This window comes from Struthio camelus, chromosome 4, assembly GCF_040807025.1.
Source record: "Struthio camelus isolate bStrCam1 chromosome 4, bStrCam1.hap1, whole genome shotgun sequence".
Taxonomy (NCBI): domain Eukaryota; kingdom Metazoa; phylum Chordata; class Aves; order Struthioniformes; family Struthionidae; genus Struthio; species Struthio camelus.
The window spans coordinates 27,446,073-27,459,015 of NC_090945.1; the positions used below are offsets into that span (position 1 = coordinate 27,446,073).

At 39.9% G+C, this 12,943-nt stretch overlaps 1 protein-coding gene across 5 annotated transcripts in view; it reads left to right on the top strand.

Annotated features, from left to right (window-relative positions):
* Window positions 1–12,943, top strand: part of PPP3CA (protein phosphatase 3 catalytic subunit alpha) — a 208,640-nt gene that overhangs the window by 43,207 nt on the left and 152,490 nt on the right. Inside the window, exon 1 of one of the 5 annotated variants that reach the window (XM_068942007.1) lies at window positions 12,184–12,288. The exons of the other annotated variants lie outside the window; for them this stretch is intronic. The gene's annotated coding sequence lies outside the window, so the exon portion shown is untranslated. Of the gene's footprint in view, window positions 1–12,183; window positions 12,289–12,943 lie in introns of those variants that run through there. 5 annotated transcript variants of the gene reach the window in all.

Below are 12,943 nucleotides of genomic sequence, written 5' to 3' on the forward strand. Positions count from 1 at the left end.
ATTTTCAGAGAATCAAACATTTAGATTCACTTAATCTCACTTTCGGAAATCTAATCTTAGCTTTATTTTGGCATTAATTCTAATATGTTCCAGGACTAACCAATTTTTTCCCCCAATTTCTTAATGTCAGATTTATAATAATTTGCTGCGCATGTACCAGGACACGAGTGTGAGTAGGTGTTTTGGTCCGTGTTAGTTATTCAGATAATTGTTAGCACCATTTAAATATTTGCATTTGTAGCTTGGATTTGTTTATTCTTGTTGCATTTGACAAAAGTAACCTGGTGCCATCTGTGAGTTTCAGACTGCTGTTTACCTTGACCTTTGTAATCCTTGCAAGATGTAGCACAATACCTTCTTTGCTGGAAAGTATTTCACAAGGGAAACTTTCTTCCCTTTTTTTCCCCCATTTTAAAAAACAAACGTGGATGATGACTTACTTTTGGAGGGTGGGGAGCATTAACTATTATTGTATCTGTTGAGAAGGATTTCTGTTCCCGCAAGAGAGACTACCAATGTATGGACTCCAAAATAAGATCTACTTGGTATTTTCTGCTGCATACATGCAATCATTTTGTTCTGTCATTTGTTTTAGTTTACAAGACTGTTCAAGTTATCACAATATATAGAAAGCTTGTTCTGCAGAATTTTTTTATTTGTTCCCCCCATTGGCAAAAAGCTGACATCTCAACCCTGAATACAAACCTGGAAAAATGTGTATTAAAAAACTGTGTGTGTCATCATCTTACTGGAGGAGGGGGTGGGGAAGAAGTGAGGGACACTGAAGTATGTGGCTTGTGTAAACACAACAATTCTCAGTTTTGAGCCATATATTTTTCTGTATTGCCATCTTAAAAATGGATTGATCTTAGTCTCATTGAAAGCTCCATCAAAATTTCAGTTTAGAAAGTGACTTCTAAGATCAGAAGTCTGTGGTGCATGTTCAAATATGTGCCACCACTTAAAATTTTTAGTTAGACTAGTAATTAATTCTGATATCAGTGATGATATTCCTATTGCTAAGAAAAAAGCAAATAGAAAAGTTGAACAAAAGAAATGATTCCTAAGATGCCCACATTTTCAAATAAAAAGTTACACTGGGAACCTGAAATGCTTATATATGGGACAGAAAATACCCTGCCCTTTGTACACACTGCCCGTCGCTACTACCGATTGGATGGTTTAGTGAGGTCCTCGGATTGGCCCCAGCGGGGTCAGCCACAGCCCTGCCGGAGCATCGAGAAAATGGTCGAATTTGACTACCTAGAGGAAGTAAAAGTCGTAACAAGGTTTCTGTAGGTGAACCTGCAGAAGGATCATTTCAGCAAGGCTTTGGACACTGTCTCCCATCACATCCTCCTAGGTAAACTCGGGAAGTGTGGGTTGCGTGAGTGGACAGTGAGGTGGATTGAGAACTGGCTGGATGGCCGAGCTCAGAGGGTGGTGGTCAGTGGTGCAATCTAGCTGGAGGCCTGTAGCTAGCGGTGTCCCCCAGGGGTCAGTCCTGGGTCCAGTCTTGTTCAATGCATTCATCAGTGACCTGGAGGAAGGGACAGAGTGCACCCTCAGCAAGTTTGCTGGTGATACTAAGCTGGGGGGAGTGGCTGACACACCAGAAGGCCGTGCTGCCCTTCAGAGGGACCTGGGCAGGCTGGAGAGCTGGGCCGAGGGGAACCTCCTGAAGTTCCACAAAGGCAAGTGCAAGGGCCTGCACCTAGGGAGGAATAACCCCAGGCACCAGTCCAGGCTGGGGGTTGACCCGCTGCAAAGTAGCTCTGCCGAGAAGGACCTGGGAGTCCTGGTGGACAGCAAGTTAAGCAGGAGCCAGCCAATGTGCCCTTGTGGCCAAGAAGGCCAAGGGTATGCTGGGGTGCATTAGGCAGAGTGTTGCCAGCAGGTGGAGGGAGGTGATCCTGCCCCTCTCCTCAGCCCTGGGGAGGCCTCACCTGGACTACTGTGTCCAGTGCTGGGCTCCCCAGTACAAGAGAGACGTGGCACTCCTGGAGAGAGTCCAGCGGAGGGCTCCAAAGATGAGGAGGGGACTGGAGCATCTCTCCTATGAGGAAAGGCTGCGAGAGCTGGGCCTGTTTAGCCTGGAGAAGAGAAGACTGAGAGGGGATCTCATCAACGTGTACAAGTATCTGAATGGGGGGTGTGGAGAGGATGGGGCCAGTCTCTTCTCCGTGGTGCCCAGCAACAGGACGAGAGGCAACGGGCACAAACAGAACCACAGGCAGTTCCATCTGAACCTGAGAAAAAACTTCTTCGCTGTGAGGGTGACAGAGCACCGACACAGGTTGCCCAGAGAGGTAGTGGAGTCTCCTTCGCTGGAGATATTCAAAACCCGCCTGGATGTGATCCTGGGCAATAGGCTCTAGGTGACCCTGCTTGAGCAGGGAGGTTGGACTAGGTGATCTCCCGAGGGCCCTTCCAACCTCAGCCATTCTGTGATTCTGTGAAAATCTGTCATCCATACTCTTTAAGTATGCGTTGATAGTGTTGTTCCCTAAACCAAAGATATTTGGCATGCTTAAAACTATTTAGTGCATCTTAGTGATAAAAAGACAAAGATCATCTAAGCCATGTTATTAACTAAGGATTGTGCGGTTCCTAGCTGTGTAGTGGAGTTTACACTGCTGCTGCCTGCAGGGGAGCAGAGAGGTCCCAAGGTTGGCTTCTGTTTACAAGTTTTCTACTTTGCGTAACTGTAATATTTTTGTAAAATCCTAAGACACCAGTGGTGAGGTTTGGTTGGAGTAAACAAAACAAAGTGTAGCAATATCTGTAACAGTATATTTAGTTTCTTTGTGGGGTCTAGAACATGTAGGCTTGAATTGCAGAATTTTAATATTATCCTTCCTAAAAAACCAAAAGTAACCCTTTTTTCATTCTCTCCCCCCCCCCCAAAATGAAAGCATGCTGTATGATTTCTGCTCAATTCAAAGCTGTTTATTCTTTCTACTGAAATAGTGAAGCATTGGATTTATTTTTTGCTTATTAATATCTTAAACTCACACCTGTAAAAGTGTTCGTTCTTTTTATGGCTAAGTTGTTTCTTGTTTCTTTTAAATGTGTTTTAAATCATCACATTTCTTTCAGTAATTGAGCAGGGAATTAATAAGGCTCTCAGTTAATAATGCATTTCTAAGCAAATATGTAAGCCTCTGAGTAGTACTTAGCTACTGTACCATTAGGATATTTTTGAGAAATTAGGTTAAGTAAAAAAACTATGATGATTTTACTTGCTGAACTGCTTTTCAGAAATGTGTTTTGATCTGTGTTTGACAATTAATAGAATCCTTGGGCAAATTAAAGGAAGGAGTTAAATGCTACTTTAGAAATTCTTGTGCAGCAAGCATTTGATATCTTACTGAATTTGAGACATATTTATATGCATTATGTTTCATATAGGCTTGAGGAATCTACATATGTGGATCAACCAAAGTGCTTTTTTCATTATATGTGAATGTATACCACTCCATGTATTGGTGGAAGTAGAGCAGTGCTCAAAATGCAGACTTAAATTCAGGCTGGAAGCAGTGTTGTTTTGTAGAGAAATATCTGTACAAATATACTGGTGTTAAGAGGCTAAACCCTCCCTGTGACTGCATGTTAAATGGCAGAAATAATCTATGGGATAAAATAATAACAACTACTATCCTCCCCTTGAAAGATATTTTGCTGTTTAAGTGCCTAATATATAGGAATATATGACATATATGAAAATTTCATAATGGAAACAATTGCAAGAATATCTCTGAAGATAATCGATTATCAACGGAACAAAATGCTTCCTGCTTTGTAAAGCATTGTAAATGCTTTACAATGGCAGCATTGTAAAATAAGTTCTATAGGAAAGATGCACAGGGCATAATGTTCTTTAAACTCTCGTGCAATTATTCATACCTTTGTCCCTAATTCTAGATATTTTATATATCCTTATTTCAGTGAAGCTGTTTGTATATGAAGTCTTCAGCCTTATGTTTTAGTAGACAACATTTTTCCTAAATGTTTCTGACTTCTAGAAAGGAATGCTGACGTTTTTAAAAAATATATTTTACATATTTAAATGTTGTGTGTATGCACACACAGGCACACAAAGCATATATCAGCACATAACATGCAACACTCATATGTATTTGAATATATAACCTTATATAGAAATGCTGATACATATTTTTATAAAATATAATATTTATATGAAAGTTTATTATTTCAGATAGTTTTATTGTATAGATAAATATGTAGTAGTGATGCTTAGTTATCCCTTCAGTTTAAGGGAAAAGATACAGTGGAAGAAAGAATTTCACAAGAGTTTGAGTTGATCTCTGTTAATAAAATTGAGAGAGAGAAAGAGTAATATTGGTGTTTTGAAGTTGATAGAAATTCTTCCGTTGTGTTAGAGCAGACCTTTACTCCCTTTGAATGTCAGAAAATAAGGACATTATAAACTAATAAATCCAAAGGGGATTGTCTAGATATTTTGTATATTACTAGATACTATATGGATTTTGTAGGGGAAAAGGTTGTAAATATAGATACAAAAGAGTGAAAATAGTTACCGAGTAAGATCTCACTTTACTGGGGATACTGCTGAAAATGCCACTATAAATGCAAAAGTTGATCTTCAGAGACGGTCACTGCCTCAAAGTCGGGAGCTGCTTTATCCTTATCAGGGCTTGTTGCTGTGCTTTTGTCTATGGAAATGTTTGGGTGATAACGAACTTGTGGTGGGCGTTCAGGAAAAGAGCGCCTTGTTTCTGCTCTGAGTAGGACAATACAAAGCCTTGTGTGCTCTGAGTGGCTTCCTTGGGATAGCTGTTTACATGAACTCTGTCGTGGCTTTATTTAAAAAGCAAAATAATGTGCACATGACAAAATAGAGGAATTTTGTAGAGTAGCGATGGCAACTGACAGAGAATCTGGAAGGCTAATTTTAAAATTGCAAATGGAGGAACTAGAAGACTGGGAAAGGCCTCTCCTGGAGCCCTGAATCTGCTCTTTTCTTATCTCCAGTGTGTTTGTAATTCATTCCCTAAGTTGCTCAATCTCCACTTTAACACTACTGAGAGTTGCTTCTCTCCTGTGTTCAAAGACTGTGGAAGACCTTCCTAGCACTCATGTCTGGACACCTTACCATGCTTGGCCAGTTTATACCTGCTAGTTCTCTGCTCAGTGTTGTCTGCCAGTTTAGCTACAGCCCATCTTTTCCCCTTTACTGGCCCAATGATGTATTTGCATCAGGCAGTTGCCTGTCTCCCCCCCCCCCCCCCACTTTCATTTTGCAGAGCAGAAGGAGCTAAACTCCTTCAGCTTCTTGTAAAATGCTTCGTGGTCACTGGGATTGGCCTTGCAGCCCTGCTTTGTGCCTATTAACAAAGGAGTTTTATTTCCTTAACACAGGTGGCCGGAGCTGTGTAGGGTGCTCTCAGCAGCCTCTTGCCCCAGCCTTCGTAATTCCCACTTCTCTAACTGGTCTGATACATTCCACGGTCGTATATGTGAAATGTCTTGTACTCTACTGTATTTCTTTTATCTGTTGGAAGTGGATTTAGAAACAGAAAGACTGAAAATATGTAGCTTCCTTAAGCAAGGACTGACCTGAGGGGGAGGGTAGGCAACCAGCACACATCTTGAAAAAGCCAAGTTTTAAGAAATGAGTAAAATAGAAATATAAAACTTAGACTAATGAAATGAAAGATGCAGGAAAAAATAAAAGATGCACAGACTTTCACCAGTGAACAGATATCGGCAACAGGAATAGTTTAAAAATTATTGCTTAATACTTTTCAAGCTGAACTATGCAAAACATCCTAAATTTACTAACAGGAACAAAATCCTGCCTCATCAGGAGAATGCTCTCAGTGATGCAATCAGCATTTCCTTTCTTAACCTCAGTGTTTCTGTAATACACAGTTGATGGTCTCTTCAGAAAATCCTGTACAGAGGCGGTCTGAAATGAGTAAAGAGTGCAGTGGAAACATAGCATAAATATGTTATTGGATGTGATGAGCAAAGTCTAAGGGAAGTAGCTAGGTTGAGGGGAATCATCAGTTGGTTTTTTGCACATCAAAAAGTGCTGTATTGCAAATTCTAGTGTTCAGAATATAGTCATGGAAAGCTTGTGTACTTGCATTTGAAGCTGTGGGAACCACCACCTTTGTCAAACCTTTCTTTCCTTCTCTTTCGTTTTCAGGGAAACACAAGGCATAGTTTGAAAGTAAACAAAATTTTCCTATTTTTAACAGTTGTTGTGGTCATGAGAGAACACTCATCTTTAAATTACACTATTCCACAAAATTCAAAGTAACGATTACCTTTTGAATGCCTGTTCCAGTGAAGACTGCGGAAGAGATGCTGTGGACTCTGCATAACTGCTGCCACTGCAGTGCAATGCGGGATGAGATGCATCTACTTTTACATCAAACAAGTTTTTTACCCTGTTTAACTCAAATATTCCATGCAGTCATAGCTGTTCAAAATTCCTCTGTAATAATGGTAGATACAAGCATTGTTTGCACAACTCTCTTGACCATGATGTGAACTCTGAAAGATGAGGGGGGAAATTTGAATAGCAAGGCAAATGTTTGTGAAAGAAATCAACACCTGTTTATAGTTACCCAGGTAGCAATCAGAAAGGGATTCTTAGCTTGGAAATGGTTGAACCTCTGATTCTGAAACTGTGGGGTGCATGTTGTTTACTGAATTGTGTTATAGGTGCATGTGTAGGGGTGAAACTGTAAAAACTACTCCAATCTTTTTGATTGGAAAAGTGTTTCTACTCAAACTTCGTGAAAATATCAGGTTGATACTGTGGACTGTGTGTGTGTTGGGAGATGTGGCACACAAAGGGCTGAGCTGTTCTCTGCAGTGAGAAGGAAAAATGCATTAGTATCTGCCTGCTCGATTTGGGAAGAAACGCTTTAAGTATACGGACTAGAAAATTGTCAAATTTTTGTGTTCGTCTAAAGTATCACACGTTGACGTTGTGATTTCAACACATAATTTACATTGGCAGGATTTCTTCCTCAGAAATGATGATAAATCTTCTGTTAATTAATCTAGATATGCATCTCTGAGGGTAGAATAAGTAATTTATAGTTTCTCTACTAGAAAGTTAGCCTGACAGTTCTGTTCTTTGTAGAATATTGTGCCAACAATTAATACTTCCTGTAAACCTTTCTTGTGCAACAGGCAAATGCAATATATAGGATGAATACAATTTATTGCATATGTAAGTTCAGTTCTAGCTTGCAGTTTGGAGCTGTAAGTCTGTAATTTGCTCATATAATTCCCTATTTTTGATGGGTAATGCCCTTCAGCTAGGGAACTGTTTTAAAGAAACCCAAGATGTTCTTACAGCTATCTTGTATATAGATTTTTTTTTTCATCCTGAGTGAGTCATTCTGACTGTGTGGTGTTGTCCTATCCATCCTGTTTCCTCCCACCCCCCCAAGCAATGAAAAATCTTGGTTTTGGTCTTAACCTGTCATGAAACGTGTCAAAAAAACTTCCTGTTCGTCTTAACTCCTGAAACCCGAAGCTCAACACCTAATAGTGATTAGAACTGGGCAGAAATTTCCGTTGGTATTTGTTTGTGATAGAAAATGTAATTTTAGAAACACTAAAATAGTTCTGGAATTCACTTTGATTTTGCATAATGGTTTATCTCTTGCAGTGAGTTGACATTTCAAAAGTTGAAGAAAACTTCACTTTGACATTTAAAAGAAAATTAAATATTTTGACATACAGTTTCCATTGGTTCAAGTTTTCCTAGTCTAAACAAAATATTATTTAACCTAAATCAAGCTTCCTAAATTTGCCTGGTTTCCTATGTTATGCTCTCACAGGAGGTGTAACTTTTAATGAATTGCTAGTGAACCAGAGCTTGCCATAATGCTCTTACAGTGATACGGTTGTGAAAACTTCTACTTCTGGGAGAAGTGAGCAGGAGAAAGCAAGATGATTGATGTTTCCTTTGGACAGGCTTTTTATGGGGTTTAATTAAAAAAAAAAAAAATTATTGGCCATCTACAGGAGTAATCTGTTCCTAATATAATTACTTTTCTGCAATTACCCCTCTACCCATCACCAGCTTTTGTTTGAAGGAGGAAAGAATTTGCCATTTTTTGGCTCAGAGCCTTCTCCACTTTTCTCTCCACAATTTCCTCAAAGGTTGCTCCCCATCCTCAAATAACATCCCTACGCGTGCATCCCCCAGTGGTGCGGTCGTGGTGGTTTTCCTGACAGTTCTCTGGCTGCCCGAAGAGCCCTGGGCAGCAGCCAGGAGCAGCTGGCACTCAACGTCACAGGGAGCCCGACTCCACTGGTGCTGCTCTAATTGGCAGTCAGCCAAAGGGAGCTGCTGTGTAGCAGCGCGGTGCAGCTTTCAGACTTGGCACGGCATTGCTGCCGTCGCACGTAGCTGAGGAAGCAGAGCGGCAGTTTCAGACTAGTTATTAAGGAGAGAAGTGGGGTGTCTGGTCTTCAGAGGAGAGCAGAAAGCTTTGTTTCGGGCATCTGAATCAGCATCTCAGAAGGACTTGCACCCGTTCCAGTTTTGCATTCTTTTGTTCCTCCTTCCCAGCCCTGACAAAACAGGCACAGTAAATGGGAGCAACTGAACTAAGGTTGCGGAGGAGAGGATCTGGGAGCCCAGAGGAGGGGAGCGTGGTATTCTAAAATGGGTTCATTTTGCAGAAGAGACATAGGAGATGTAGGCTAGAAGAGAAGGAAGTAGCCTGCTATCAAGGTAGCAATGAGGGAGAACTGTCAGAATCACCTCATTCTTCATCCACGCTTGTTTAAATGTTAAAATATATATATATATTATAGAATGTGGAAAAGTATTGCAAGCTGACTAAATATGCTTTCTGTAGCTAGGATTTTCTATAGTTCCTTCTATAAGGAGTTTTCAGTTATAATTTTTCTTTGCAGTGGTGGTAGATGCCTATCTGTTGGTTTTTTGTTTTTTTTTTTCCCCTAGAGTATAGCTGTGGGTAGCCTGTTCTGATTGTGACATTCTAATAAAGCTGGTTGATTTACTATCTTGTTAATTAAAATAGAAGATATACAGGTATACTATGAATGCAAGTGGCATTGCCCTTAGGATGCTGCTGATTTATGATTGTATTGAAGTGAGTGGGAACAAGCTACAAAATTATTTACAGTCGTAACAGGAAAGAAGATGGCTCTTTGCTTCAACAGTATTGGTCCTTGTCTTTAATCTTTAATTAACTCTCTGAATTTGACGAGATCTGCAAATAGCAGATGGTGAAGTGTTGTCAAATTGCAGCTCATCATCTGCTTCTCACATACGTAATTTGTAGGAATATAAGCATAAAGAAAATGTATAAAGTGTCGTCAGTACGGTATTTCCTGATAATAGGGAGTTGTGTTCTTTTTTCTTTTCGCAATTAAGTTTAACAGCGAGCAAGTGATTAAATAAAGCATGCACAAAAAAAGCTTTCATGACGGGTTTTAGAACAAGCAAATATGGAGCTATTCCAAAACTTTGCATTGTAGTTACTAAATGAATAATTGATCTTTTAGCTGTGTGGTGTTCAAATGAAATGGATAGTGACTGTGCGAGATCTTTTTGCAGCTGAAGTATTTTGCTTATTATTTCTAGTGCAAATAAATGATGTGTCTTGTTACTTGCCATGGTATCTCTGAATTATGACTGAATTTTTGCAATTTAATACAAAAATGGGAAGAAGGGTTCATTAAATGCAAGAGTCCCTATGGGGGATTGAATTTTACCCAGTAGAGATGTGCAAAATTTCTTCCTTCAGCTCTGAGGAGAACTGGAATCATACACTGTTCGCTTGATAGCATCTGTAAAAGGTCGTCTTGATTACTGAACATCTGTTATTACCTTTAAAAGAAAAAATTGTAAATACCAAGTGTGGAGAAAAAATTGCTGCTTGGCCAGTAACTCATCTCCCAGTTTAAAGTTATTTCATATGCAAGGCTGATTTTGCTTTATATTTTTCAGGGCATTAGTCTGTGGACAGGGCAATCCTCAACCTTAATTTCATACTTGCTGTCATCCAAATAGGATTGGAGCTGTGGGGTTACATTAGCAAGTCTTTTTAAGGTAATGATTTGAAGCTCAATAGTGTGGGCTTGACCCTATTGCTTCTAAAGGTGGCCTCACCATCCTCTTAGGTAGGGAGCATTTAGAATCCTGCAACTGGTAGATGTGTATGTGAATATCTGCAAGGGGAGGAAATCACTTTGTCCTTTAAGAATTTATTTGGATGTGGAAGCTTTTTATACCAGGAGAAGAAATTAGCCTAGATTTTTTTATCCCAGGAGCAGAGCCTTATAGCACTCTGACAATTTAACACACAAACAACCAGCAAAACATGTCCATACAAGCAGCACCCCTTTGGGATAGACTTGGGAGGAAGAGGGAGGAGAAAATGAGTACTTTTTTGCAGTTGTTTGTTTTTAATCCATTATCTGTACTCCTTTCTCATATGTTGTTGTTATATTCTCATATGTTATTATATGTTATTAATGATTTTCTTGTGACTTCTTAACTCTTCAGCTCCATTCCAGTTAAGTTTGCAGTTAGAGTGTACCCATTACCTCTAAACAGATCTTTGTTATTTTGTCAGCGTTTTATACTTATTTTTGCTGTCTAGTAATAGACATGTGGAAAGCTACCGCTTGAGTGTATGTATTGAAAATGAAAGTATTAATTCTTCACAAAGTGGTCTGTCACATCACTTAATCTCTTTTAAAAAGAGATCATTGCTCAGAGTGACTAGATAATGCACCTGTAGCAGTCGAGGAAAAAGGCATTCCTGAAAGAGGAAGAAGTAAAATATGTTTTGCTGCCTGCAGTTCAGGAAGTTGGTTGAGATTCGGATTAAATCTGAGAGCTCGGATGGTGTCAGTTCTGTCTGTGGAAGACTGTCTTGCTATAGGTATTACACGTGTGGGTAGCGTGGTTGCCATCTCCTTCAGAAGAAAAATTCACAGAAATAAATGCAGAGGTATGATTAAAAATCTTCTCATTGTCACGTAAGCATTTGAACCAAATAGGCTGACAGCCCTGCTTCCGTTTAGAGGGATACATACATGCCTACCACATTGTATATAGCCAGAGGATGGATCATGGCTGGTGGGTTTTTTTTCCTCTTTAAATGACTTTAGGCTGAAGTTGTGTCAAGCTAGAGGCCTCAGCTGAGAAAGAGAGGCCATTTTATGAGGTATGTATGGAGACTCGGGGCTGGCTTCGTCTTGTCCTGCGTCCACACCTAAACTAATCTCAGTTTTCTTGGCAGTGGAGAGCAACATGTACGTAAGGGATCAGGTCTATTAAGATTCGTACTTTAGAAGCTCAATCACGTTGTCAATATGCCTATAAAGGGAGACTAGAGTGGCTAATGAGACAAGAACATCTACAGCTAAGTCATAGGTTAGGGATGAACTTTGCTCAGATGGTCTTGCAGTGGGCGTTGTGTGCTGTAGGAGCATGTTCTAGTTCAGGAAAGCCTATCAGCATTTGTCATGCTGACTGCCAGTTCAAGGGAACTTGAAAGACTGGTTAATGCAGTTCTTTCTGGGAGGGCCATTGAGGTGATTTCATTATATGAGTTCTGGTTTGCCTAGTTTCTCAGTGAAAAGGTAGAGAAGGCAAGTGAAGAGCACAGAAGAGTGGCAAAACTTGCTTACAGTTCTGAAGCCAGGTCCGTAGCAGAGCCCAGAGATCGTTAGGGCTTGTGCAACCCAGTCTTCTGGACTGAACTGACTTTCAGATTCATCTAACAAAGCATAAATAAATAAGCTGATCTAGCTTTGTTATTCAGTATAAGATATTTTAGAAGCCTAAATATTGCTTGACTAGAATTTTAGAACTGGGTCAGACAGAGCTAGAGGCGTCGTTCTTTGATCCTTATTTTGGTATACTGAATGTAGCGAGAGCTTCAGTAAAGGAAGAGAGCTCCAACATGTGCAGAGACCCCCCCAACTACATTCCCCTAATGCTTTTTTAAAAGCAAAAGAACTCAGACCAAAACACGACTTCTTCGGTTCTGTGTGTTACTTGGCAGTTAATGTATCCAATATACTCTTCTGAGTGTTTCAGCTGCTTTCTCATGTGTACTGTGTAAAGTGCTAATCTATAGATTAGATGTGTATAAGACCCTGTTTTCTCTCCCAACAGAGGAAACGGACAACACTTGCAACTGATACACATAAACCAAAACTGGAAGCCTGCTTTTGCAAGGGAATAACGAGGAGAACAACAAGCTAAAGGGGTTTACGGTGACGAAAGTATGTTAAAACCAATGTGCAGCTTTAACTTCTAAAACCTGACACTTACTTTCTGCTTTGTAAATCCCTGTCCTTAATGGGGCAATAACAAGAGATTTAAGAGGAAGAAAGATTTCTTGATTGCAGAGTCAGGCATAGTTAGGTTTTGGGTTATAACCTCTTTTTCACTTTGCTTGTCTGTCTTCTCACTTCCAAAAAACCTGATAAACAAGGAAAAAGAAAAGCGAGTACTTAGAATTTGTTCCTACTCTTATTTCCAATGACAGTAATGTCTATGATCAAAGGAGTGAAGTTTCTAATGGCTTCCTGCTTCAAACAGCAGTCTCTTCCATTCAAAGAGATGTTCATGGCATAGAGACAGCAATATTAAATATGGATAGGAAGGCCAGGTGTGGTAACTGTTGAAAAGCAAGGGCATCAGAGGGGGACAAGTATGCGAAGGCTAGCTGTTCAAGTGGTAAAGCTTGTGTAAAAGTGAAAGATTTGGAAAAACCAATTCTTATCCTCTTGATAACTCCTTGAAATCAGAATGCTAGGAAATTTAGGGCAGTAATGAATACAGCTCATACATCTTTTTGTTCTTGCTGTAACTGATTGCAAAAGAAATGTTAAAACAGAGAATGAGAAATGCAGACTGGCCTTATTATACTGGAGG